General features: G+C 39.9%; 1 long non-coding RNA gene across 2 annotated transcripts in view; it reads left to right on the forward strand.

Moving 5' to 3' along the window:
• LOC136794024 (uncharacterized) overlaps positions 1–17,357 on the forward strand; it is a 141,196-nt gene extending 123,839 nt beyond the window's left edge. Inside the window, exons 3-6 of one of the 2 annotated variants that reach the window (XR_010840186.1) lie at positions 1,812–1,963; positions 5,355–5,468; positions 15,254–15,539; positions 16,561–17,357. This is a non-coding gene — a long non-coding RNA (uncharacterized lncRNA). The remainder of the gene's footprint in view (positions 1–1,811; positions 1,964–5,354; positions 5,469–15,253; positions 15,540–16,560) is intronic. The other variant, XR_010840185.1, reaches the window with a different exon arrangement.
• The last annotated feature ends 9,661 nt before the right edge of the window (positions 17,358–27,018 follow it).

Here is a 27,018-nt window from a genome sequence, read left to right on the forward strand (position 1 = left end):
AAGTAAAAATTTTGCTGAATAGCCGAAATCTCAGGTTCGTTTGGGGACCTGAGTATTTCTGAGTTATAATAGGAAATGATTTGTTTCTGAAACAGAAGGGTGCTGCATACAGAAACCTAAATAGCAGGTCAGGGCTAAGTAAGTATTAAAGGGAGATTTCCAGGATTTGCAGGAGCCCTTATGTCTTTGGGGGCTGATTTAGATACAGAGTGATGAGTCAGGAGACTCCACCTGAGCACGGAGATCTTGTAATTCTATTTCCCATCTAAAGGGCACACACAAAATACACACATATACACACACGCATGCAAAATTTAACCACCTCTACCATCACAGAGTTAGCATTCACCTTTTCTGACCTTCTCCAGAAGTGGCATGCAGTAAGGATATAACAAAATAGTGAAGAAAGAAGTGACAATGCCAAAATACATATCGATTCTCTGACTGTAACTGTGCATTTCAATATTGTGCTTGGGATGCAATTCCAACTAAATTAGCCTCGACAATTTTCAGTTTATTTGGTTGAGAAATCAAGATCATTTCAAGATGGTTGTTTCAATAAATGAATGAATGGGTGAATAAATGAATGAAATCTATCTGATCCTATTTCTAAGGAACCTACTCCATCACAGAATGCTTATGTTTTATTGGGCTTTTTTTTTTTTTCTCAAGCTGGGCACCATGCCCTTAAATAAAACGCGACCTAACACAGAAAGCAGGGACCTTGAAATTAGCTTTACATAGATTGATGCAATCTAAAGAAACCTTGCTGGTTCAACCATTGTCAACCAGATCCAGTTAACATTACTCACACAGGATTTTGAAACCTGTCCCAAAGTCTCTTAATTCCTTCTCATGTTCTAGAAACAAACTTCTCTCCAGTTCTGCTGCTCTGAATAATGAGAACACCTTTAGGGAGAACAACCGGCAGCCTCACATCATTCTTGCTATAGAAACTAAGGAAGATCATGAACTTTTCATTATAATCAGATAATAATAGAAATTATTCAACGATTCCTGTGATTCCCAAATTATAGGGAAATTGAGAAAGAACTTTGCCTGGACAGTTTCTAGCATTTTAGATCAACTGTTTACAAGAGTAAGTTTCCTGTGGCTTCCTGCGGCACGAAGAGTTATCTCCCCAGGATGACCTAGCACAACCACAGGAAAAATACAGTTGCCTTTGGACCATTTCCACCTTTTAAAAAATTCTCCTATCCCCTAGTTCCCCTATCGACGAGTGACTTCATTTGGTCAGTGGACCCGCAGAGCGGGTCAAATCTACATGGTGTCCATGACTCCTCCCCACCAACCCACGACAAGCAGATTTTCTCCCTTACTCCTGTCTCTCTCTCAACTCAATCAAAATGTCCCCATTACACTAGTGTGGCAAGGCTAGATGTTACCAGAAAACTTATTTACCAAAAAACTTATTACCAGAAAGCTTTTATGCACTGGGCTGTGAAAAGCTGTAACTCTCCTAATAAATATTTTCAATTTTAAAAAGGAGTTTATTAACCCAAATGAATCTCTTATTTTTTAAATGGATAGATAGAGATATTTTGTTCAGGGAAGACTTGTCTACAAGACTCTCCTGAGTCTGCTCTGGCATGCTGAAAATCAGCAACTTGATAACCTATTTCTGAAAAGTTCCCTGACTTCAATTTGAATTTCAAAGTTCAAATTCAAGCATCTTAACGTTCTTAGTTTTACTCTAAGGTGAGTTAAAAACAAACAGAATAAAGGTAGAGGCATATAACTTTTCTAAATTGCATTTATTGTTTGTCTCTTTCTCTTCCTATTCTTACCAGAACAGAAAGGAATGGCTGAAGGGCAAATAATCACTCCCTGGTTGGAGGCTGACTTACTGTTGACCAAGCAAGGATTGGATCATCTCTAACCGGACTGGTCAGTCACTGTGGGCAATAGAGGTGCTCCTCGTGGAATTTGCAAGTGGAGAAAAGTATGTGAAATTGGTCTTGCTTATGTTGAAGTTTTTGAAGCTCGTGCATTCCATTATTAACTCAGTGTGGTGTTGTTTTGACCAGGGAACTGTTAGCCACAAGCCTGGACTATCAGCCTCTGTGGTCACCTCTCATTCCAGTGGGAAGGAGGCTTCTCCTTCTCTTCATTTGGCCATGGACTATCCCATCTACCTCCTCTGTGTTCTGAGTCTCCTTCCCTGACCAGTGATTCTTATTTAATAGCTGGGTCACTACATTAGTCAAATGTGCAAAGAAAGTTAACCTTTCATTTTATGTGTTTAAAAGATGCTCATTAACCCAAATGGCTATTGTATTTTTTAAATGTGTGGTCATTTTCTATAACTGAGTTAATCTTATTTCTTAAACACCCACTTATGAGTTATATGTGTGAGAAATAGTATCGCTTACTATCTTGCAGTTTCATATCTTTCATTTCAAGGTGGTCTATTTGAGGGTACATGCTTAGTCTTTCAAAGTTGTTCTCTTGCCCCTGAGTTACCCCACGGTAGCACTAGGGTATATGGGAGGTGGGTTATGTTCCTTTTTGGGGTTGGGGGAGGGGGGGAAAGTTATGGACTTGCAGTCACAGTCCCATGTGTTGTACTCTAGATTTTGGAAGAATTTGGGTAAAAGTGGCTAAATCTCCTGAGACATAGTGTTCCCATGGCTGATATTCATGGTCCTATCAATTCGCTTCTAATCTCAAATACCCTATACTTTGTAACCTCTTCTTTCATGTCCCACACCTCTGGCTGGTTCAGTGATCATCTCAGCCTCTCCCTCTCCTCACCAAGGCTTATGGATACTTCTGGATCATTTGCACAATATATGCAGCCATGAGGAACCTGGAGTGTTATCTCATGTCTATTTAAATAAACATGTCTTCTACTATGATTTTTTTTATTGGAGTATAGTTGCTTTACAATGTTATGTTAGTTTCTACTGTGTAGCAAAGTGAATCAGCTATACGTATACATATATCCCCTCTTTTTTGATTTCCTTCCCATTTAGGTCACTGCAGAGCATTGAATAGAGGTCCCTGTGCTATACAGTAGGTTCTCACTAGTTATCTATTTTATACATAGTATCAATAGTGTATATATGTCAATCCTCATCTCCCAGTTCATTCCACCCCCCCCTTCCCCCTTGGTATCCATAGGTTTGTTCTCTACATCTGTGTCTCTATTTCTGCTCTGCAAATAAGATCATCTATACCATTTTTTTTTAGATTCCACATATATGCATTAGTATACAATATTTGTTTTCCTCTTTCTGACTTCACTCTGTATGACAGTCTCCAGGTCCATCCACGTCTCTACAAATGACCCAGTTTCATCCCTTTTAATGGCTGAGTAATATTCCAATTGTATATATGTACCAAATCTTCTTTATTCATTCCTCTGTTGATGGACATTTAGGTTGCTTCCATGTCCTGGCTATTGTAAATAGTGCTGCAATGAACATTGGGGTGCATGTGTCTCTTTGAATTATGGTTTTCTCTGGGTATATGCCCAGGAGTGGGATTGGTGGATCATAGTATTATTTCTGTTACATATGCTTAACATGTCTAACTGATGCTTTCTCTGCCATCTTCTTAGGTGGCTTTCAGAGGAGATACTCTCACAAAATGCTATGATGAATGAGAATTTTTCCCCCAAACCTCTCTCAGTCACAGTTCCTGACCCAAGTCGTAGATGATTGTTAGTGAGTCAGAGGATAACTTGATGCCTTTGCCTTGTCACCAGACTGGGAGCTCCTCAAAATGCTGGGAATATCTTGTTCTTCTTGAATCCTCAAAATCTAACATAAACATTAGCCATCAGGTGAAATTGATCCAATTTTATTAAGTACTTCTGAAAATTGAAGTAAATGTTCTCCCAAACCTGACAGTCTGTTTTAGATAATTATCATTTCTATAGTATTTCAAAAAATATGTTTATTTCTCTGTATGTACTGGACCATCTCATTTAAACCCATAAATTTAATATGCTTGGTACACTAATGATGCACAAATTGTATCTCCAGCCCAGATCTCTTTCTTGAACTCCAGACTGTATATACAATTGGCTATGTAACCTCTTAACATGACTGTCTAAGACTAGACAACTGGACAACTGACTTTCCCCTTCACTCCTGCTCCTCCCACAGTCTCCCCCAGCTCTCCTCCTACCTTTTCAGCTTAGAAGCTGTATAATCATCCTTGAGTCCTCTTTTTCACCCCCAAAATCCAATCCATCAGAAAATCCTGTCTCTTTATCTTCAAATAATATTCAAAATCCACTCACCTGAATTTAATTACATCTCCACTGCTGTCATCTTTGTCTAAGGTACCGTCATCTCTCACCTGGATTATTGTCATTGCCTCCTAACTAGTCTTCTTGCTTTCAATCAAGTAGTCTATTTGCAAAAGAGCAATAGATCATATCGCTTACTTGAAGAAAAAAGCCTCTATCAAGTTGCTTAAAAGGTCCAAAATGAGCTGGCCTCTTGCTACTTCTATGACTTTCTTACTATTCTGCCTCCTGCTTACTCTTCTCCAGTCTTACTGGCCCCTTGATAATAACCAGCAAGCATGGTGCCACCTCAGGGACTTTGCACTTACTGTTCCCTTGGCCTGGGATGACCTCTTAGATACCCAAATGGCCACTCCCTCTCCTCCTTCAGGTCTCTGCTTAAATGTCTACCAGTGAGACCTTGCCTGACCACTCTAAAATAACACACTGTCCCCAGCACTCCCTATTCCCCTTTCCTGATGTATCATTTTTCCATAGCACTTACAATTATCAAAATATTATACCTTTCCATAATTGCTCATTAGATGTTTTCCTTCTCTAGAAAATAATCTACATTAGGGCAAAAATATTTTTATCTTTTTTATTCACAACTGTATCTTCAGCACCTAGAACAATATTTGGCACATCGTAAGGGCTCAATGAGGATTTTTTGGGTGGACGGAAGGATGGATGGATGGATCAATAGATGAATGGATAGATGGATACAAAGATGTATAGAAAGAAGGAAAGCTTTCCAGATGGGACCAAAGCAATGTGGAACACTAATTTTCATTGTTTTTACCAGCAGTTTATTGGCATTTGTAACATATTTCTGGAGTTATTCTGAACTAGAGAGGGAATATTTTAAATGAACTTGTATCTCTATATTCATTTATTTGTTGCATATTTATTAACTGCCAAACCTTGAAGGTTCAGCAATAAACAAGATAGACATGGTCCTTGCCATTAAGGAACTTACATTTGGAAATATATTCCAAGATTAGAAATATCTTCCAAGGTATTACAAGATATTAACGGAGTTAATATTGTTTTAAAATATTACTACATTTTTCCTCTTTTGCATTTTCATATACAGGATACAAAATCTTGGAAGCAGTGAGCATAGTTAGGAGGCAATGGCAAGAATCCAGGTGAGAGATGATGGTACCTTGGACCAAGATGACAGTGATGGAGATGTAATTAAATTCAGGTGAGTGGATTTGAAATATTGTTTGAAGACAGACCAGATTTTCTGATGGATTGGATTTGAGGCGTGAGAAAGAAGAATCAAGGATGATTACATGGTTTCTAAACTGAAAAGGTAGGAGGAGAGCTGGGGAGGACTGTGGCAGGAGCAGGAGTGAAACAAAAAGGTCAGTTGTCTGGACTTGCACAATGCTTTGGACCTTCCAAAGTCAGGATAAGACACAAATTGGTCCCTTAATTTAACAACCCAGATACATATTCAGCAAGTCTCCAGAAAATGGGAATTGATATAATAATATTGGTAATGACAGAAATAGCCAATAGATCGTTTATTATGTGCCAGGCAATATTCTAGTCACTTAAGCAAGTTGCCAGCTAGAAACTACATTTCCTTTGGCTATGGGTATGACCGTCACTAGGTTGGAGTCAATGGGATATAAGTGAAAATGATATGTATATAAATTCTGAATTGTCTCCAACTTGAAGACAAGCTGCTTTTCCTGGACTTTGGCTCTTATTTCCATGAGTAGGACTTTTATGAGCCAGCAACCCAGACTTCAACTTTGTAATCAATGGTGGGGCTACAAGATGAAAGGAATTCAAATTCCTAAAAGTTTGTGGAGCACAGCTACCCGCTGTTCTAAACTGGCCTGTTACATTAGAGATAAATAAGCTTCTCTTTGAGATTGTTGGATCTCCTTTTTTTCTAGGAATATAGCATTTACTCAATTAATATGCACAGTTTTCTGAGTTGAAATGATTGTAGCATTAACCAGGCACGCGTAGAATTTTACTTTTATGTTCTTTTTTACAATTATAAAAGAGCAAATTTCTTTATTGCATCTGGGCAGCTGTTTGCCAATCAGATCGTTGCTCTTACCTCCTTCCTGGACTCCCACCCAAGCTGGAAGAAAAGTGATATTCAAGGTGATATGTGCACAGTAGATGACACGTGACGTACGTATTCAGTACATTCCAATTATTATCACTATTGGGCACTGTTTCACCACTCAATTTCTAGACCAAAGCTACATTTCCCCGTTTTTCCATTAATTCTCAGTCTCTCATTCTGACCATAAAAAGTGGATTACAGTTTGCTCTTATAGCATTCACCAATAAAGGATATTTTGCTTCATTAGACGCAGCTTTCTTTCTTTGTTCCTCTTGTGCTATGTTGCAAAGAACAACCTTGTAATGAGTTGCTCCCACTTCACTACCAAAAATAAAATCTTCTTTTAAAATTAAATACTTTCATTTCAACTGTGATAATGACAAATTTGGCACAAATAATTTACCAGTTCAACTTCAAAATCTCCCAAAACATTGGATTCAAGAGTGCTTAAAATTCAGGCAACATTCTCCTGGAGAAAGCATTCATATATATTAGAAAGACCCTAACAATCAGGGATCTAGATCCCACCTTTCCCGTCTCTACTGCTCTCACCACACCCCTACGGTCAGCACTTGGTCCTTCCGTGTCTTTCCATAGCTCGTATTGTTAGCATCGTTCATTTGGAACTCAGCATGTGATTATCATTAGAGTTGTTTATCTTTTTGAATGCAGGTTCTGTCTCTACAGTTTGCTTGTAAGACAGGCACCGCGGCATATAATCTGATGTAGCCCCAGCTTCTAGCACAGCCGCTGCAGGGACAGAGTGTGCCCAGTAAGAGTGGACTGGTGATGCCATGTGTAAACACTGTTCTCATGGAGCCCACTGTTTCCAGGAAGCAGGGCTGGGAAGGGACACTTTTCTCCACTAAACACACGTACACACACACACGCACACACACAGACACATACATATATAAATTATTTGGTGATTACTAAAGGTTAAGGAGGTCCACAATTGTTTGTTTGTTTGTTTGTTTGTTTTTCTGATGAGCCAGTGTTTAAGCTTATGCTGTTCCCCTCAGGACACCTCTTGAATTGTAGTTCTCAGTTTACTAGGCAGTACTTGAATCTGATTATCTCAAGAACAGAAGATCAGAGGACTGATATCTAATAACTCATAAGTATGGGCAGTATTTTACAAGAGTATTAACACAGATAAAGTTCTCATTTCTACCTATGTTCAGGTGGAAGATATTTGAAAGCTCCTTTTCCCATGTACTTTGCTGATTCGTAATTATCAGGTTTACTAATGTTTATTTATTTTTGTTTACTTTGTAAAAGTTTACCTTATGGTTTTAACTGTGAATAATATAGAGAATGATATTAACACAATATATCTCAAAGTCCGGAAAGGGCATGTACCAACATGATAGTCCTAACAGATGTCAGTTTTATGTAAATACCATTGTAGAGGCAGAAGTCAGGATAATTCAGGCAAAACAAAAATAAGTCTGCAATTAAACACCCATCTGAAAGTCACTTTTTCCTTTTACTGTAGCTGTTCGGAACAGTCTCTTCAAAGTTGATTTCATAATTCATCAGACAGTCAATCTAGCAAAATGGTTAAAGAAATAGGCTGTGGACCTGCCTGGATTTGAATCCCAGGTCTCTCATTCACTAGCTGTTAAAACTAGAGCACATCATTTCTCTGCGCTTCTATTTCTTCCACTGGCAAAACTGGAGGGGAAGAGTGTCTATCTCACAGTGTAGTTCTGAGGATTGGGTAAAGGAACGCATACAAAACACAGAGCACATGGCCTGATGCATGGTAAATGCTCAAAGGATATTGGCTATTATTTGGGGATGACAAGTATTCCAGATAAATCAAGTGCTGAAATCTCCATTTGACTTTTCACTTTCTGATGAGATAATGTCAACCAACATTTTTATCCTATTTGAAGATTTAATTCCCTCTTGTCACCTCCAAGTGAGTTCCACTTTAAGAAGAAAATAACCTCAGTAAGTAAAAACGCAGTGAAGATAGGAAAAATATCTGCTGTGATTCTTCTTTTTCCAAAAGAGTTTTAAAATTATTCATGATTAATATTGCATTGCATTGCCTACATCTTTAGTCTTTAGCAGAACTGAATCAAGGGATAACCCTAGGGTTAATAGTAAAACAGAAAAATGGCCCTGTGTCTCATCAAAGTGTTTTCTCCCCCTCATTAGGGGTCTATCCTTGGTCCTATTTCCACTGTCTCATAGGTCATCCAAGCTTGAAGAATGCCCACTAAGATGTTAATCTGCTGTTATTTCTTCAACTGTAGTTTCATTTTAGTAGAAGACACCTAGAAGGAAAAATGCTGGGCTGGTTTAGTGGGGATCTACTGTTTCATCCATCCATCACATACCCTGCTTCTTTCTTACGACAACTGCCTTCTCCCCTACACCACCCACTATGTCCTCTATGATCCTGCCTTCTGATCCAGGAGCTGGCATTTGTCCTTGGCTAGGCCAATATTCCATCCTTGAGATTTTCAAACTTGGGACAGAGAGAGGCAGAGTAGTTCCTCTCCTGGATTAAAGATGTAAGATATTAAACTTGGGAAGCGTCGGTGGCCACATTTACATCACATGGAGAGAGCTAGCCTACCAGAAGAAAGGAGAATGACGCTGATACATACAGACCAGAGACATAAAGAGTTTGGGAAACATTAGAGATGCTGATTCCACAAGACTTATTTTGAGGGGTGGTAAGGAAGGGATGCCAAGCAGTTTTCCTGCCCTTCCCACAACTGTTTTTAGCTTCTCTTTGGGGTCCAGAAGACACCTCCATGCTGCCCTTCAGAATCCTCCTGACCTAACTTCTTTTGCCAGCTGTGCTGTGGCTACTGGTTCTATGCAGGTTTCTATCAACTTCTTGAAGCTGCATTTCAACAGCATCTCACAGAAGGCTAAAACTCTACTTCTCGTTTCCTACTTGGGAACTTGTGTGATGCCACAGTGTGGGAATCTGCTCCCTATTCCTATATGCACAATATGGAAGTCCAAGGGACTTAGTGCTTGTGGAGCCACCATTGACCAGTGGAAGTCAATGGATAAATGCTGTCTCCTTTTGTCCCCAGGTGTATTTCATAAGGGTCTCAGAGAGGCTGAGCACCAGTCACCCAATCCCCTGGTGCAGTTAGGGTGGCCAACTTTAATAACTGTTCCTTGAATTCTATTTTCCTCCTTCCTTGTTTCTCTCCCTCAGGCCCCATACCCCTGTTCCCTGACATCATATTCCCACATAAATTCTAAGGAATCCTTTGTGTCAGGCCCTGCTTTTGAGGGACCCAGGCTAAGACACCCAGGATTCTTTCAGCAAATTTCCTTCGGGTTAGATTTCAGGCATAACTAATTGGAATGAGTTTAAAGAAGACTTGATTTCTAGTCACAGTTAAATAGCTAAAGCACTAACTGACTTTGGACACAGTGAATGGTCTGTACCTCGGTTTATGCATCTATAAAATGGTAGAGTTGGGCTCATTTCTAAGATTCCTTTCATCTCTAAGATTCTACGATTTGAAGAAAAGGCTTCATGTCTCAGAGAAATGAATCTCTAGTGGTGGCAATGCAGACACTGGGACAGTCAGTTCCTCCTGTGTTTCTGGTCCCCCAGTATTCACGTTCCTGCAACACCATGTCAGAACTAGCCCTTGATTTTCATGTGGCCCCTAATCTAGGACACCAGGGAGGAACTGGTGATGGTGGTTACATGTGGGAGCGGAGTTTATAAATTATTTCCCCAGTCTATCTGAATCTCTCAAGCTGCTCCAAAAGAATCTTTGGATTATTCTTGGTGTAATATTAATTATATTCTCATGAAAAAAAATTCTATGAAAAGTTCTTGGAAGTCTCTTTCATCAGTGAAACCCTGAGTCTTATAGGATTCTGGTACATTCCTGCAGCTTCTCTTGGTTTCAAGATTCTCAAACTTGAGATTTGGACTTCAGTGCATTTCTGTCTTCCTCTACACCATACGTCAGACTCTTTCCCTGGGGCCTTCAGTTAATCAAGTGCACACATTCCCTGGTGACTCCTGGCTAGGTATTCAAGGCACCTCTGTCATCTTTAAAGCTCTGTACTGTGAACTAACATCTGAAATCCTTGCCTTTGGCGAGGGCTGGTCACTCTTCCAATTCTTCCTTCCACTTCGATAGCTCTCCAAAGATATGACTGGGAGAGCAGAGAGTGCAAAAATTTATATGGTTAAAACAAAACTAATTTTAAAAATCCTCACATCTGGTGTAGGAAAAATACAGGTTAATGACCTAAAGAAATCAAAATAACTGGAGACATCACCAAGGGCAAAGTCCTAATACCCCAAGCCATTCTGAAGACTGAGAGTACTTGACAAACAGTGAGAATTGAGACAGCAAAGTCACAGCAAGGAGCTGCGGTGAGGCAGTGGAGGGCACATTTAGCTCCACCTACAGCATGTGGTCAGAGGAAAGGGGAGACGCAGGAACGTTTAACAGTAGGACAGAGAGAATGACTTCAGAGTAAACAGTGTCTAGATGATCCATGTGTCCGGGCAACAATGAATCCCAGACGTGTTTTCTGATCCACCTAAGACCAGAGAGGTTTATAAAATCCTGCTCACTTAGTGGCATTGAGAAGGCAGTGATTTGTGGCAAACATTTTTTGTGGAGCTCATTTTATTAAAAGTATACTACATTACCAAGTTTTGCATGAATTTGTACAGTAGAAAATAAAAACAGAAATGATCAGGGCATTTTAAATGCTGTCGAGAAATGTGTTTGCTTTAGAAATTAATCACTATTTTTGTGATTAGTTATAGACAAAGACATTTTTTGCAAAGCATCTGTCAGCTCCGATTTTCTTTTTTAAATGGCTTTGGGATTTAGAAGAAGATCAAAGGAAAATGCAGTAGAAGCTGCTGCTATATATGACCCATGCTGGCTTTCCCAGTAGGCAGACTGGCCACAGGTCTCAACAGAGAAAGGAGATAGGGAACAAAATCAGAAAGAGGCAGGTTCCTCTTTGGTGAATGTACCCAGAATTTTGCAAACTGGAAAACATCTAGAAGGAAACTATTTTCATTTCCACATCACTTTAAGTAGTATCCTTTTGAAAACTAAGCTTTTATTTTGAACTGTATATGAACATGGGGGTAGGGCCAGTGTCTCCACTGGTGGCTCCTGTGAGGCCCTTCCCAGGGCCAATAAGGAATCCCAATGGACATAGTGAAATCTCTGAACTGGAGACAAGATGGGATCAAAGTGGCTCCGACCCAACCCCATCCCCAATTCTGCCCAAGCTAGCATTGCCTCGAGAAACAAGTGAGGGCTCCACTTTCTAAAACATTACTTCTTAGTGTTGCTGCTCCTTCCTTTCTTCCTCCCATCCTCCCTCCCTCCCTCTCTGTATTTCTCTCTCTCTCTTTTTTTCTTTCTTTTTTAATCGGGGTAAGAACATTTAACATGACTTCCACCCTCTGACATTTTAAGTGTGTAATATAGTGTTGTTAACTATAGGCACAAGGGGGTAGAGCAAACCTCTAGAATTTACTTATCTTGCAAAATAAACTTCATGCCCATTGCATGGCAACTCCCCACTACATTTTCATTTTTTTTTAATATTTTTTAATTGGGGTATAGTTGGTTTACAATGCTGTGTTAGTTTCTGCTCAGACAGCCAAGATGCACATGAAAAGATGCTCAACATCACTAATTATTAGAGAAATGCCAATCAAAACTACAATGAGGTATCACCTCACACCAGTCAGAATGGCCATCAACCAAAAATCTACAAACAACAAATGCTGCAGAGGGTGTGGAGAAATGGGAACCCTCTTACACTGTTTGTGGGAATGTAAATGGATACAGCCACTATGGAGAACAGCATGCAGGTTCCTTAAAAAACTAAAACTAGAACTACCATATGATCCAGCAATCCCACTCCTGGGCATATACCTAGAGAAAACCCATTACATTTTGATAGTTTACAGTAGGTGGTAAAAACTGAGAGGCGTTTCCTATTGAAATATTTTCTGAGATTATGGGACCAAAAAATGTTTCTATATCTAAAAACAACTGAGGACTTGATCATTCCTTGCCATAATATTCATAGCCATGAAACCTAAAAATTAACCAATTATGGGAACTTGATGACTCAATGCATTTTTTTTCCCCATTTGCCTCTATTACCGTATTCCCACCCCAAAATTTTTCAAGTAATCTTTTCCCTTTATGGAAACAGCTGGTGGAATGTATCCTGAGATACATCCTGAGGCCTTCCTCTTTTCCTGTAGAACACTAGGCATTTTCCCTCAGGAGAAAGAATGTTGGGGCTGGTGCATCCAATCCACGATGACTAATCCTGCACTCTTTTACTGCTGACTTTAGTTCCCAAGAAATCCTTTTATGTGTTGGTTTGGAGAAACTCTGACTGTCTCACTCCTCTTGGTGATTGCTCTCTTGACTTCCTGTTGAGTTACACATTGGCTATAAATTGCCCCACACCAGAAAGGGGATCTTTTAAAACAGGAATTTTCCTTTAAGTTATTGAAATAATTATAGGAAATGGTTAAAAGGTATTAATAACATTTCAGAGGAGTTTACATCATGTACTCTGCAAAACAAATGGTCATTCCAAAGGCCAAAAGACTGAATACTAAAATTCCAGTGCCATTGTGCTGTGGAACTAAATCCTCTGAGAAATAAGGGGACTGGCTTACTCTACAGCCCACAAAATTTATCACACTCCGGGGTGTAAAGCAAGGCAAAGAACTTTATTTTCCGGGTTATGTATTTCAGTAAATATGTCTCTGTCCCTAAAAGGATATCAGTTTTAAAGGCCCTGAACACTTTAAGTTCCCGAAGACTCTGACATTTCGAGGTGACTGCAACTTGCCCACACAGGCAGAACAAAATCTCTATTTTCCACAGAATTTTAAATCTGTTACTTCATCTTACATTAATAGCACTTGTAATAACATTTAGAAAGTGAACATATAGAGGTTACAATACTAAAGAGACTCGTGTCTCTCATTTCCTTTTCTTTCTTATTGGGCAGAGTGGGGGATTTAAAGAAGTAAGAAATGAGGTGCCTCTTGAAAGAAATTTGATTAAAATAAGCCTTGGGATTCTGTTTATTTTATAGCCACCCCCCCCCCCCACACTTGCTTCACTGTCAATTCAGAAACTTGGCTGTGAGGAAAAGGTTGTTAAACATTAAAGAATCCATCCTGATTTTTTGAAAGCCCCTGCTGTCATGGTTCGGCCACTCAATTTGAATCTTGTCCGACATGATTCCTGAGAAGCCAGGCGAGAGTTGGCTGGAGAGAAGTGACCAAGCAGTTCAGCCGTTCGCAGCTCCGCTAGAGAACCGAAGCAAACAGCAGCAGGACTCCTCTCCTGCCATTCAGAATTGAGGTGGGACCACCTGGGGTTTCCAGTTTTAGAATATAACTCTTTGGGCAATTAGAAAATCTCTGAGCATCTGTCTCCCCTGGCATTTTGGAAAATTAATAATATTAAGCATTTCTAAAATAAGAAGTGGGTTATAAGATACGCCAATGTACCACTAGCATAATTTGCTCCGTTACCTTTTCCCCAAAGGAGCCTCATCAAGGTACAGTCCTACAGCATTAATGCTTCTGAGCTCATAGCCCTAGAATATCTATTTCCCACAGATTCAAGACAATGAAACTTCATTATCATGCCCCCTTATTTAACTCCAATGCCCAGGACAATGATTTGTTTTAATGTCCCAGTCTAAACCTCCTGCAGCAATATTTTTTCAGGTAATAGCTTCCATTCATAATGCTAACAGCTCTTGAATTCTCCAGTCAATTTGGCTGTTAGGAGCCTCTCTTTTCTTTGACTTCCTAAGCTTTACACCTTGCCATATGCAGTCCAAACTAACTTTTTAAAAAAAGCACAAATTTTACATGTGGCATTTGGGATGATTAGATAATTCTAAAATCAACCAGAGATTTGTTCCCAAGGTACATATATTTCTTCTGAGTTCTCCATAAACAAGAATGAAAGAACATTTTTAAAGTTCCCAAAAATTTAAGTAAAATTCCTATCAACGATTAATAAGATTTTCAGTTCCTGGAAAGTAAGTTACTTATTTATCATTTCAAAATCCTTAAGCTTCTCAACCAGGTTCCTTTACAACCTGAAATTTGTAGAAGACAAAGCCTAAAATCCTTTCCTGGTCTAGATCAGGTAACCTTATATGTGCTTAATTTGTGCTATATAACAGCGTAGTAAAATAGAATGACTTTGAGGTACAAAGTTAGAATGACCGACCTGGTTTTAATTCTCAAATCGTTACTTACAAACTCTTGTCCTTGGGAAATTTTTCTCATCTGATAAATGGGGTAACAATATTACCTAACTCACACTGTTGCTGTAAAGATTAAAGATTTTAACAGGCATTTTTAGTTGTATCTCTGGAATTCATTTATCATTTCCCCCTAGCCAATCCATTAATTTCCATGTAGGGCCTTTGTGACTCCAGGCAAGATGATCCCACCCTCCGGCATGCGATCTAAACTAAGCAATCAACATACCTACCCTCTGGCCACAGACATAGTTTCATGATGTTTTGAACCAGGGTGAATCTCAGGACTTTTGTTGAATATGTCACTACAAATAAACTCTTTTTCCAGCTAGACAAGAAACAGAAAGTACGTAGCTTTGAGTACTTTGGACAAGCATCTTAGGACCATGTGGGAACCAACAGAAGGGTTGAATGGTCAAGCTCATCATTACCTGATGTCAACCCAACCTCTGGACTGTCCAGTTACATAACGCAATAACTCCCCCTTGTTTAAGTGCGTTTGAGGAAGGTTTACTACTACGACTACTATTGTTATTATTAACCTATATTGTGAACACATATGGGAAATGATTAACTGTGACTTTGTGTTGTTCCTCTAGTCCCCGTACATAGTATTGAGTGGGTGAACATTCTCCACCCACAGCACTGTGTGAAGACTCCAGAAGCCCCCTGATTGCTCTGCTTACACGCAGGCAGCAGAACATTCTACAGTCGTTTTGAGTCATAAAACAGTGTCACTTGAGAAATGTAGAGTCTCAAAAGTTCAAGACATCAAGCAACCCTTCAGCCTCTATCGGAAGGAAGCCTTGTCCACCTCCTCTCCAGTCTCCAGCTGTCAGGCACCTGCCTCTTCCAGTCCCCTCCTCCTCAACTCATAGGCTACAGGTAACGAGAGGAAAACGATCAAGAGAATGAGTGGAACGGCTCTTACTTGGCTGCTGGGTGGTAAAGTAGTGTTTTGTCCATCTGTTCTTCTGGGCCAGTCATATGTAGTAATAGAAAGCGGACACAGCTGTGAGTTCTTCATAAGGCCCCCCTGGCCCTCTCTGGCCACAGAGTTCATAACCATGAAAGGCATGGTTCCTTGGGCTCATCTTTCGCCGTTCCTCATCAGCTTCTGTTTCCCTGACCATCCAGACCACAGAGCTTTCTCTGTCAGTATCCCATCACCCTGTGACAGGAGCCTGACTGACCCTATTCGAAATAACGTTTTAATGTTATAGAAGCACCCACAAATATGCAAAAGTTGTAAAAATATTAACTCATATTTGAAAACATTTGATTGCCACCAATTTGTAATTTTTTTAAAAAAAATCATGAAGACAGTTAAACATCAGCACAAGTCTAAATGGCCTGAAAATTAAGGAGGAAAAAAAAAGAAGATTAAGAGAACAGGTAACTAAAACTAAAAACAGACCAAACTGCTTCAAGACCCACGGAATGTGGCAAATCTGCTCCCATGGTTCACCCAAATTAGCAATACATGAAAAAACTGATAGCTGGGAATATTCATTTTTAACCAGATTGAAGTTTCAATTTGCTTTCAATGAAATGCCCTGGCACCACCTGTGAGATGGCTATGTGTTCCTAGGTCCTCCACCTATGCCCTCCCAACTTCACAAAGCTCCTGCTGCACCTGGGCTTCCATTTCTTATGTAGCTTTACCCTCCCTATAGACATTCCTTCCTCTGGACCACTACTTATACAAGTAGCTACGGAAGCCCTGGTTATTCCCTGAAGCATACGGTGCTGCTTACATGCAAACTTTCAGCAAAGTACTGTTATCATTCTAACTCAAATTTCTCCAGTCCAACAGCTAAAATTTTCAACTGCCAAAATCAATATTTCTTTGATTCTACTTGGGTATCAGGTTATCTCTGAAGTGTATTTTAAATTTTTTCCTTAGGTACCATGACCTTCTTCTGGACACCAAAATGTGGCATCTTGGCTCACATCTATTTTCATCATGTAGCTTGGTGGATGTTAGCTGCGGACCCAGAACCTAAAACATCCATGGTGGTAGGAACATAAAACCTACCAGCTCCCTTATTTCTCTGGTCCTATTGTGGTACAGAAACAGAAGTAAGAAAAGTATGATCAATATTCTTAATTATTTGTCATGAATGAATAATCAATCCAAGTAAAATATTCATTCCTCTACCTCTCAATTTTAACTAATTAGAATTTTGGGTAGAGCGCAAATGTGTATTTCGATGTTCCAATGGTGATTCCTCTCTAATCACAAGTCAGTATAATTTTCTTGGCCAAAGGACTAAGGAGGAAAGGAAACTAAGTGCTCGTTCTCCCCAGGGATTTTATATTCTTAGAAATACCCTTGCTGAAGTCTTACTATTTATTATTGCCCTGTACTTTGTAGACCACCTAGTACCTCTCTGCCAGGGCTCCCATCTCACCAGGAGAAGGGTTCCCAAAGAAATATCCATGAAATCTCAGGGCATTCTGAAGCCATCCTTCCCCTCTCCCTGTTCTCCATGCATCAGCATTTATACTCCCTTGGCAGATTTCACAAAAGGCTGCACACCAGGAGAGGGAAAGGTAATGATGTGTGTTTGTCTTCTGGGTGTGCTCACATTTCAAACTTGTCTACAATTCCAACAAATGAAAGGAGTTGTTAAACCATAACAAAAGCTAAATAAAAAGAAATGTTAAACTGTAAAATGAATAAAAACTGTCATTAGGTGTAACCTAAACAGTCTGTGTGTGGTTTCTGGGAATGACAAGTAAACAATAAACATTAAATGTTGTCAAGTAGCTTCCACAAAAAGTGTTTCCATACATGTGCAAATAGGGAGATGTGCAGTTGCCAGCGCCCGATCCCAGGAGCTTTGTGGGCAATCACATGGGCATTGAGGAGAAAGCCCCCATCTGCCAGATTTGCCTTCTTTCCTCCAGTAAAGTTGACAGGAATTCTCTCCCTCTAATTGAATATCCAGTGGCCCTTTACTCTCTTTTTGGCCGCTTACTTAACAGAGCTCTTGAAATAATTGTTGGAAAAACGAGTCCCCTTTTAGATTATTTTAGAGGCAGACTTTTTTAAAGCTGAAGAATGCAGTACCAGCATTCATTCATAGCATGTATTCATAGTAAAAACGGAACTCTCTTTCCACTTTACAGTGACAAGGTCATGCAAAAATAAATAACTGGGTGACTTCTTATTTTTTCCTTTCCGTGAATCAGAAGCCCCAAACTCTAATGCCCACCACGACCAGGCAATAAATGAGTGCAGGGCTGGCTGCAAGGGGAGTGTAAGCCACGGTGTAAGGAGGGAGGCTTAACATAGTGAAAAGTGTACATTGGTCCCAAGGGTACAACCTTCTCCAGCCTGTAAAATCTGTGATGCCTAAACAACGCATTCTCCAGGCTGAATTCAGCTCACAGACTAGATATAGCAGGCCATTTCGTATTTCAATGGAAATAAAAACAAAAATAAACAAATGGGACCTAATGAAACTCAATGTAATTAAATTAAAATTAATCAGAAGAGCTCAAGAAAGCCATAGTCTACCAACCAGAGTCTTCGTTAAAAGTCCAAGTCAGGTACATGTTAATGGAAATAAATCTTCCTACTTTCCACTCCCCCTCCCCAAATAAAGCAAACACTAATGGATCATAAAATCACTAAGAGTTTGGCTGACAAAACCACATATTTGAACAATTATTCTATCATTTAATTGTGACCTTTACAGTAACTCCAATTATATGTCGCTTCCTTGCGCTAGTCATTTTGATTAAAAAAAAAACCAAAAAACAGAATTTTGCAAAGGATAAAGAAAATAATAATAATCTACATACATTGTACAGTTTGAACATCTGGGCTGGTAAGAAACTTTTCCAACTTCATCTTGTAGTGAATGTAATATTCATTTGCTTCACAAGGAATCAAATGGGAAACAATGTCTTTGTCAAAAGCTAAGCATTCTGCATTGACGTTAGCTGTTTACACTGATCTTAGCACCAGGTACTAGCAAATATAACCTCAGGGCCCAGGTCTAAAGATATATGTTTTCCAAATGAAGAAGTAGTGGGTTATAACCACCTCATTTTCCATAACAGGTCACAGTCTATTCATATATATTATCTATTTTCATTATAATGATTGGTTATTATCATGATCTCTGAAGATGGTTATTATCTACATTGACAAGGAAACTGAGGCTCAAGGGAGGTCAAATGACTTGTGGTAGAGAAGTCTGTGAAACTCACTCTCAGCCACACAGGTTTTTATTTTCCTTAAATGATATCGATTTCTGAAGTTGGAAGGAAAAATACCGTGCTCATGACAGTTCTTCAATGTTTGGGTTCCCATTTTTTTGTTAATGTTATTTGTAAATAAAAAGTTGTGGTCGCTGTCACTGCAGCACGCTCAGACTCGTATAGAAACACTTTGACCTCATCATCTCCTGTGCTCCTTTCTTAATGTAAACATAACACAACCAGTGAGTCAAGAGAAATCCTGCTTTCTGTTTTCTTATGCCCCTTTGGCAGACTACAGTCAGTAGTTGTGGAGGAGAGGGTAGTAACTGTTGAGGAGAGAGGAAAATGGAGGCTGGTGGCCTCCTTCCCCCCACTCTCTCCCCACATTGATCAGAGAGGGCTTTCTCGGGCATTCTCCTCCCCAGTGGCCCCTGGAATCCCTTTGTGTGTGGGTCTTGATTTGAGGGGTCATTTCTTCAGGCAGCCCATTAGGGAATGTGAAACCAGGGATGTCCTATAGGATGTTGTCATAGTGCCAAGTGGCACTTGGCTGATAGAATATGGTTGTTATCATTAATCATTTTGTATCTTGCCATGGGCTAATAAAACTCTCCGACACTTCTCGTGAAAAAAAAAAAAAAAAAAAATTTCTAGCGTTGGCTAACTGTGAATTTGGGTAAACACCCGTTGAAGCTGGCCCAGAAGAGTCTGTGCAGATTGATGGAAAAGTGGTGGCTGATTGTCAGAGAAGCTGTCAGCCCCTTCCCACCCCTTCCCAGGGGTTCAGGTATATAGTACAATAATAGGAGTAATAGGAGCAACTGCCAAATGTTGTGAACTCCTTATGGCAAAATGCTTTCACTTCAGATGTTGGCCTGAAAAAGAACTGCAACCATGCTCATGGAGGTCCCTAAAGATTTAGATTCTAACCTCTCCACTTTCTGATCACTGTTTTCTTTGCCCTGTTATTGCTCTTTTTTTATAAAATTCTGACCTTGGATCTAATTGTCAGCCTTCATGCCCTCAAAATTTAGGCAGCCAAGTGCTGATGGAGAGAGCCACACAACTCTTATGCCTTTTGGTGATTATTCAAACCATCTCCACTTTCCTTACCCCTTTCTCTTTGTTCTTCATAATCTGCTTAAGAAAGACAGTAGAAGTTTCCAAGCAAGAACTCCACCAGTGTGAGGACAGGTAAGTGGACAAGTACTCAAGTACTTGCACCTTCTAGGGAAGGTAACATAGCCATCCTCTCCTTCTACACTTGTCAATCCCTTCCCCAGGGCCTTGAGTCTGGAGTCTGGGCTTGTGCTAGCTGTCAGATGTGAGCTCTGCCCTTGGCTGCCAGGCAGGAAATGCTGCCCTTCATCTCAGGATAAAGAGAGTAGACTCTATCTGAATTCTCAACCCCTTCTTCCTTTTTTCTCCCCAAGAACTTTTCTCTACTAGTGATGTCTTCTCCTTACTACAGGCTCTTTTCCAAAACAACTGAAATATGCTCAGTTTTCTCTGTTATTAACAGAAAAAAAAAAAAAAAAAAGCCCTTCTTTGGCAATATAAAGATGGCCACAAATCCTGTCCCTCTTTATTCACTGAGTCCCACTAGCCCTACTTCATTAGTTGCTTTAGGTTTCAATCCAATCTGCCCTTCTCCATTGTAACTATATCTCATCATCATTTCTACCTCAATTACTGCCTATAATCTTGCCTCTAAACTGGTCCTCCAGAGTTGCCTCTCTCTAATACATTCTTTGCCTTTTAATGAAAATAATACTTTCAACTAAAAATAAGGTCATATCACTCCCTTTTTAAGAAACCCATTAATGACTCCCCATTGCCCACAGAACAAAGACCAAATGTCTCAGCATGCCAAGCCAGTTTTTCATCCTATAACCTCTGCTTATTTTACTTACCTCATCCCTCACCAGTCCTCCCTCACTTTGGCTTCAGTTGGACTCAGCCTTTTGCAGCTTCCTGAACACACCATGTTCTCTTTGCCTCAGGGCCTCTGTACTTGCAGTTCACTCTGCCTAAATGCCCCGTTGTCCTCCCAACCTGTCTAGTCCCAACTTCTCTTTCTGTTCTCTCTTTAAACCTCACCTCCTCTTGGAAGGCGTCTCTGACTTCCTATGACTGAGTTAGATACCCTATGTTCTCCCATAATACCCTATTTGTACCTTTATCTTCTCCAAAGAGATATTATACAACATTGTAATTGCCTGTCAACTCTCCCATGTCCCTATTAGACTATGAACTCCTTGAGGGCATGGAGAGTGACTGTGTATTATTATATCCCTAGTATGCTGAATGGTGCCGAGCACCTATCAAGTACTCAAAATATTGGTTGATTTGAATTGAGTTTCTTGTCTGGAGATGTGGGCCTAGTATATTATGTGCTGTATGTCTGCTTGGCCTCTGTGTCTGAGTCCCTTTCCTTATAACCAGCGTAGGAAGATGGTCCCTGGGAGTGAGTCTATGCCTCAACCTTGCCAGTTTCTTTCTCTGAGTCTTGGACCTTATCCAACATTACCATTCTGGTAGCTAGAGCCATACTTCCTACTGACAAACTTTTTTGGTATTAACTACTGGCTTCGGCATATCCAAGGCAGTTTAGGATGGTGGAATTATGGGCTGTGCACAAAAACAAACTTGGATGTTAATCCCATTCTAGCATTGGCTAACTGTGAATTTGGGTAAATACCTTAGCTTCTCTGAGCCTCAATTTCCTTCCATGTAAAATAGGGTAAGAGCATTTATAAATTGTTGTGAAAGTAAAAGGAGTTTATTACATTCTCTGCCTAATTCAAAGGTTCAATAAATACTAATTTCCTTTATCTTTGACCTTCCTTCTTCTGTATTCTTTTAGGTAATATATGCTATCCTAAAGAGATACACCACACTTTTCTTTAAATTCCCAGAATTTGCATACTAAACTGGGTCTGACAAGTTTACACCCTGACTCAGTAAGTGGGTCTAGACTAGGTCCTGATCTGACCCTCAAAATTCTTGGTTCTACAACATTTAGTAAATACAGAATTGAGTTTAACTGAGGTATGTGTTTAATAAAACTTACTGTCAACATTCAAATCAAAGAGAGTGAAAATATTTTTGCTTGTTGGCATTCTCTACTATATCAGTCAGGAATGCATTCTTTCACAAACAGAAAATCTGACTATTATGACTTAAATAAATGAAGGTTTATTTTTCTTAAGTAAAAAGAAGTTCAAAGTTAGATAGTGCTAGGCTGGGGTAGCTACTTCACATTGAGGTAACACTCCCTACAGTATTCCAAGTCATCTCTGTCCTCCTGTGCCATGCTCAGCATATTGTTCTTGTGCTGGTCAATTCATGATTGCAAGCAGCTGTTGTATTCAAGGTGCCACAAGCATGTACTGAGCAGAAAGAGGGGAAAGGAACAAATGGAGAGCTGAAGAGATCACAGAAACCTCTCACCAAAGAGGCTTTGACTAATATCTCACTGTCTTCCTCTGACCTGAGCACCCATAATGTGAAGTGAAGGTGGCCAAGATGTGCATTCATTGCTGGTGAGAATGCAAAATGGTACAGTCCCTTTGGAAGATAGTTTGTCGGGTTCTTAGGAAACTAAACCTAGTCTTACCATATGATCTAGCAATTGTGCTCCTTGGTATTTACCCAAAAGAGTTGAAAACTTATGTCTACACAAAACCCTGCACACAGTTGTTTACAGCAGCTTTATTCATAATTGTCAAAACTCGGAAGCAACAAAGATGTCCTTCAGTAGGTGAATGAATAAATACATTGTGGTACTTCCAGACAATGAAATATTCTTCAGTGCTAAAAAGAAGTAAGCTTCTCTATTCCTGCCCTGCAAGTAGGTTCATCTGTACCATTGTTCCAGATTCCACATATGTGCATTAATATACGATATTTGTTTTTCTCTTTCTTACTTTACTCTGTATGACAGACTCTAGGTCCATCCACGCAGACATAGAGAACAGATGTGTGGACACGGTGGGGGTGGGGATGAATTGGGAGATTGGGATTGATGTATGAGCACTTCCATGTATAAAACAAATAGCTAGTGAGAACCTGCTGTATAGCGCAGGGAGCTCAGCTCAGTGCTCTGTGGTGACACAGATGGGTGGGATGGGGGGAAGCGGTGGGAAGGAGGTCCAAGAGGGAGGGGATATATGTATACATATAGCTGATTCACTCCATTGTACAGCAGAAACTAGCCCAACACTGTAAAGCAACTATACCCCAATAATATATATATATATATAAATATCTCTCAAAAAAAGTAAAAAATAAAAAGAAGTAAGCTATCAAGGCTTGATAAGAATGGTAGTAATAAGTGAAAAGAAGCAAATCAGAACATGCTACCTACTGTATGATTCCAACTATATGACCTTCTGGAAAAGACAAAATTATTGAGACAGTAAAAAGATCAGTGGTTATCAAGGGAGAGGAGAGGGATCGGGATTAATAGGAGGAGCACAGAGAATCTTTAGGGCAGTGAAACTATTTTGTATGATACCATAATGAGGGATACATGTCATTATACATTTGTCCAAACCCACAGAATGTACAACACCAAGCTTGAATAGCAGTATAAACTATGGACTTCAGGTGATTATGATGTGTCACTGTAGTTTCATCAGTTATAACAAAGGTACCACTCTTGTGGGAAATGTTGATAATGGGGGAAGCTATGCATATGTGGGAGTGGCAGTTTATGGGGACTCTTTTTATATTCCCCTCAACATTGCTATGAACCTAATACTGCTCTAAAAGAATAAAGTCTAAATTAAAAAAAGACAACCCAATTGAAAATGCACGAAGGACATGAATAGACATTGACCATTTCCAAAGAAGATGTGCAAATGGTTAATAAGCACCTAAAAAGATGCTCAACATCATTAATTACTGGGGAAATACAAATTAAAGTCACAATGAAATACCACTTCACACCCACTAGTATGGTTATGATTAAAAAGAGAGACAGTAACAAGTTCTGGTGAGGATGCAGAGAAATTAGAAGACTTGCACATTACTAGTAGGGATGCAAAATGATGCAGACACTTTGGAAGACAATGAACAGTTCCTCAAAACATTAAATAGAGTTATCATATGACCCAGCAATTCCACTCTTAGCTATATACCCAAGAGAAATGAAAACATGTCTGTACAAAAACTTGTTCACAGTGTTCATAGCAGCATTATTCATAATAACTAAAAAGTGGAAACAACCCAAATTTTCATCAACTGTTGAATGGTATAGCCATTCATATGGTATAGCCATACAATGGAATATTATTCAGCAATAAAAAAGAATGAGGTACTAATTAATACTTGCTGCAACATGATTGAACCTTGAAAACATGTAACATCAAAGAAGCTAGATATAAAATGCCACAAATTTGTAGGATTCCATTTATATGAAATGTCCAGAATAGGCAAATTTATAAAGACATAAAGTAGGTTAGTTATTGTTTAGAACTGAAGGTGAGGGGATGGGGATTGACTGCTAGTGGGTATGGGGTTTCTTTTAGGAGATCAAAAATGTTCTAAAATTAGATTATCATGATGATTGCACAACTATGTGACTACTGCAGTAAAAAACAATGAATTGTACATGGGTGAATCATCTGTGAATTAACTTTCAATAAAGCTGTTTTTAAAAAGAAAATTATGTAATAGCCAGCCTAATAAATGGATGGACATTACAATTACATTACAGAATAATTAGGGAGGTTAAAAAAAAACAAAAATGATAGAGTCTAGACTCCTTGCCAAATATTTCTTAGTAAATGCTTTGAGAGGGGTCTATATTTTTTGAGTCCTCCCCACTCCCCATTGAAGAAAAATGGCCATGCAAGCTCTCCTATTCTTTTTCTACAGCTGCCATAACAAATTACCAAAAACTTTGTGGCTTAAACAAACATAAATTTATCCTCTTTCAGTTCTGTAGGTCAGAAGTCTGTCATAGTTCTCACTAGGCTCAAATAAATTTTGTGGGCACAGCTGCAGTTTCCTTTGTAGTCTCTAGGGTAAAGTCTGTTTCCTTGTCTTTTATAGCTTCTTAAGGCTGCCTGAATTCCTTGGCTCACGTTCCCCTTTCTCTATCTTCAAAGCCAGCAACATAGCATCTTTCTGACCCTGCTCCCATCTTCATATCTCTTTCTCTAACCATAGCCAAGAAAGATACTCTGCTTTTAAGGATTTATGTGATTAGATTGGTCCCATCCGTATAATCCAGGCTAATCTATCTCTCTATGTCCTTTTGCCATTAATCACATCTGCAAAGTCCTTTTTGCCATATAACATAACATATTAACAACACATCCTTGAGGGGGACCATTATTCTGCCTACCATAATCAACTGCAGATCTGTGTTTTGGAAACTCTTGGACTAGATCCCCAGACTTTAGAATAACATCATAAATGTAACTGACTACCAAAAGACTCTGGATGCAGTATGAAAAGGGAGAGCTTCAAAGAGTTCTTCAGAGTAAAATATTTGTCTCTGAGTACCTCACTCAACAGAATTCATTGAACATTCTTTTAGAAGTTAATTGAAAACTCCACTCCAGGTTGCTGTAAAACACCATAAAAGGGGGAACCTTCAAGATGGTACAGGAGACATGGGATCACTTTCCTCCCCACAAATACATCAGAAATACATCTACATGTGGAACAACTCCTACAGAACACCTACTGAACGTTGGCAGAAGACCACAGACTTCCCAAAAGGCAAGAAAGTCCCCATGTACCTGGGTAGGGTAAAAGAAAAAGAAAAAACAGAGACAAAAAAATAGGGACGGGACCTGCACCTCTGGGAGGGAGCTGTGAAGGAGGAAATGTTTCCACACACTAGGAAGCCCCTTCACTGGTGGAGACAGGGGTTGGGTGGGGGGGAAGCTTTGGAGCCATGAAGGAGAGCTCAGCAATAGGGGTGCAGAGGGCAAAGCAGAGAGATTCCCACACAGAGGATCAGTGCTGACCAGCACTCACCAGCCTGAGAGGCTTGTCTGCTCACCTACCGGGGGTGGGGTGGGGTGGGGGCTGGGAGCTGAGGCTCTGGCTTTGGAGGTCAGATCCCAGGGAGAGGACCAGGGATGGCTGTGTAAATACAGCCTGAAGGGGACTAGTGCACCACAGCTAGCTGGCAGGGAGTCCGGGAAAAAGTCTGGAACTGCCTAAGATACAAGAGACCATTGTTTCGGGATGCGTGAGGAGAGGGGATTCAGAGCACCACCTAATGAGCTCCAGAGACGGGCGCGAGCTACAGCTATAAGTGTGGACACCAGAGACGGGCATGAAAAGCTAAGGCTGCTGCTGCAGCCACCAAGAAGCCTGTGTGCAAGTACAGTTCACTATCCACACCTCCCCCCCACCAGGAGCCTGTGCAGCCCGCCACTGCCAGGGTTCCGTGATCCATGGACAACTTCTCTGGGAGAACACACGGCATGCCTCAGGCTGTTGCAAGATCATGCTGGCCTCTGCTGCTGCAGGCTTGCCCAGCATTCCGTACCCCTCCCTCCCCCGGGGCCTGAGTGAACCAGAGCCCCCTAATCAGCTTCTACTTTAACCCTGTCCTGTCTGGGTGGGAAACAGTTGCCCTCAGGCGACCTACATGCAGAGGGAGGGCGAAATCCAAAGGTAAACCCCAGGAGCTGTGCGAACAAAGAAGAGAAAGGGAAATCTCTCCCAGCAGCCTCAGGAGAAGTGGATTAAATCTCCACAATCATCTTCATGTACCCTACATCTGTGGAATACCTGAATAGACAACAAATCATCCCAAAATTGAGGTGGTAGACTTTGGGAGCAACTGTAGATTTGGGGTTTGCTTTCTGCATTTAATTTGTTTCTGGTTTTATGTTTATCTTAGTTCAGTATTTAGAAGTTATTATCATTGGTAGATTTGTTTATTGATTTCTCTGCCTTTTTATATATATAAATATATTTTTCCATTTTCTCTTTTTGTCAGTGTGTATGTGTATGCTCCTTCGTGTGATTATGTCTGTATAGCTTTGCTTTTACCATTTATCCTAGGTTTTGTTTTTTTCTTTTTAGTATAGTTTTTAGCATTTGTTATCATTGTTGGATTTGTATTTTGATTTGGTTGCTCTTTTCTTTCTTTCTTTCTTTTTTTATTACATTTTAT

Source organism: Kogia breviceps, chromosome 4 (genome assembly GCF_026419965.1).
Source record: "Kogia breviceps isolate mKogBre1 chromosome 4, mKogBre1 haplotype 1, whole genome shotgun sequence".
Lineage (NCBI taxonomy): Eukaryota > Metazoa > Chordata > Mammalia > Artiodactyla > Physeteridae > Kogia > Kogia breviceps.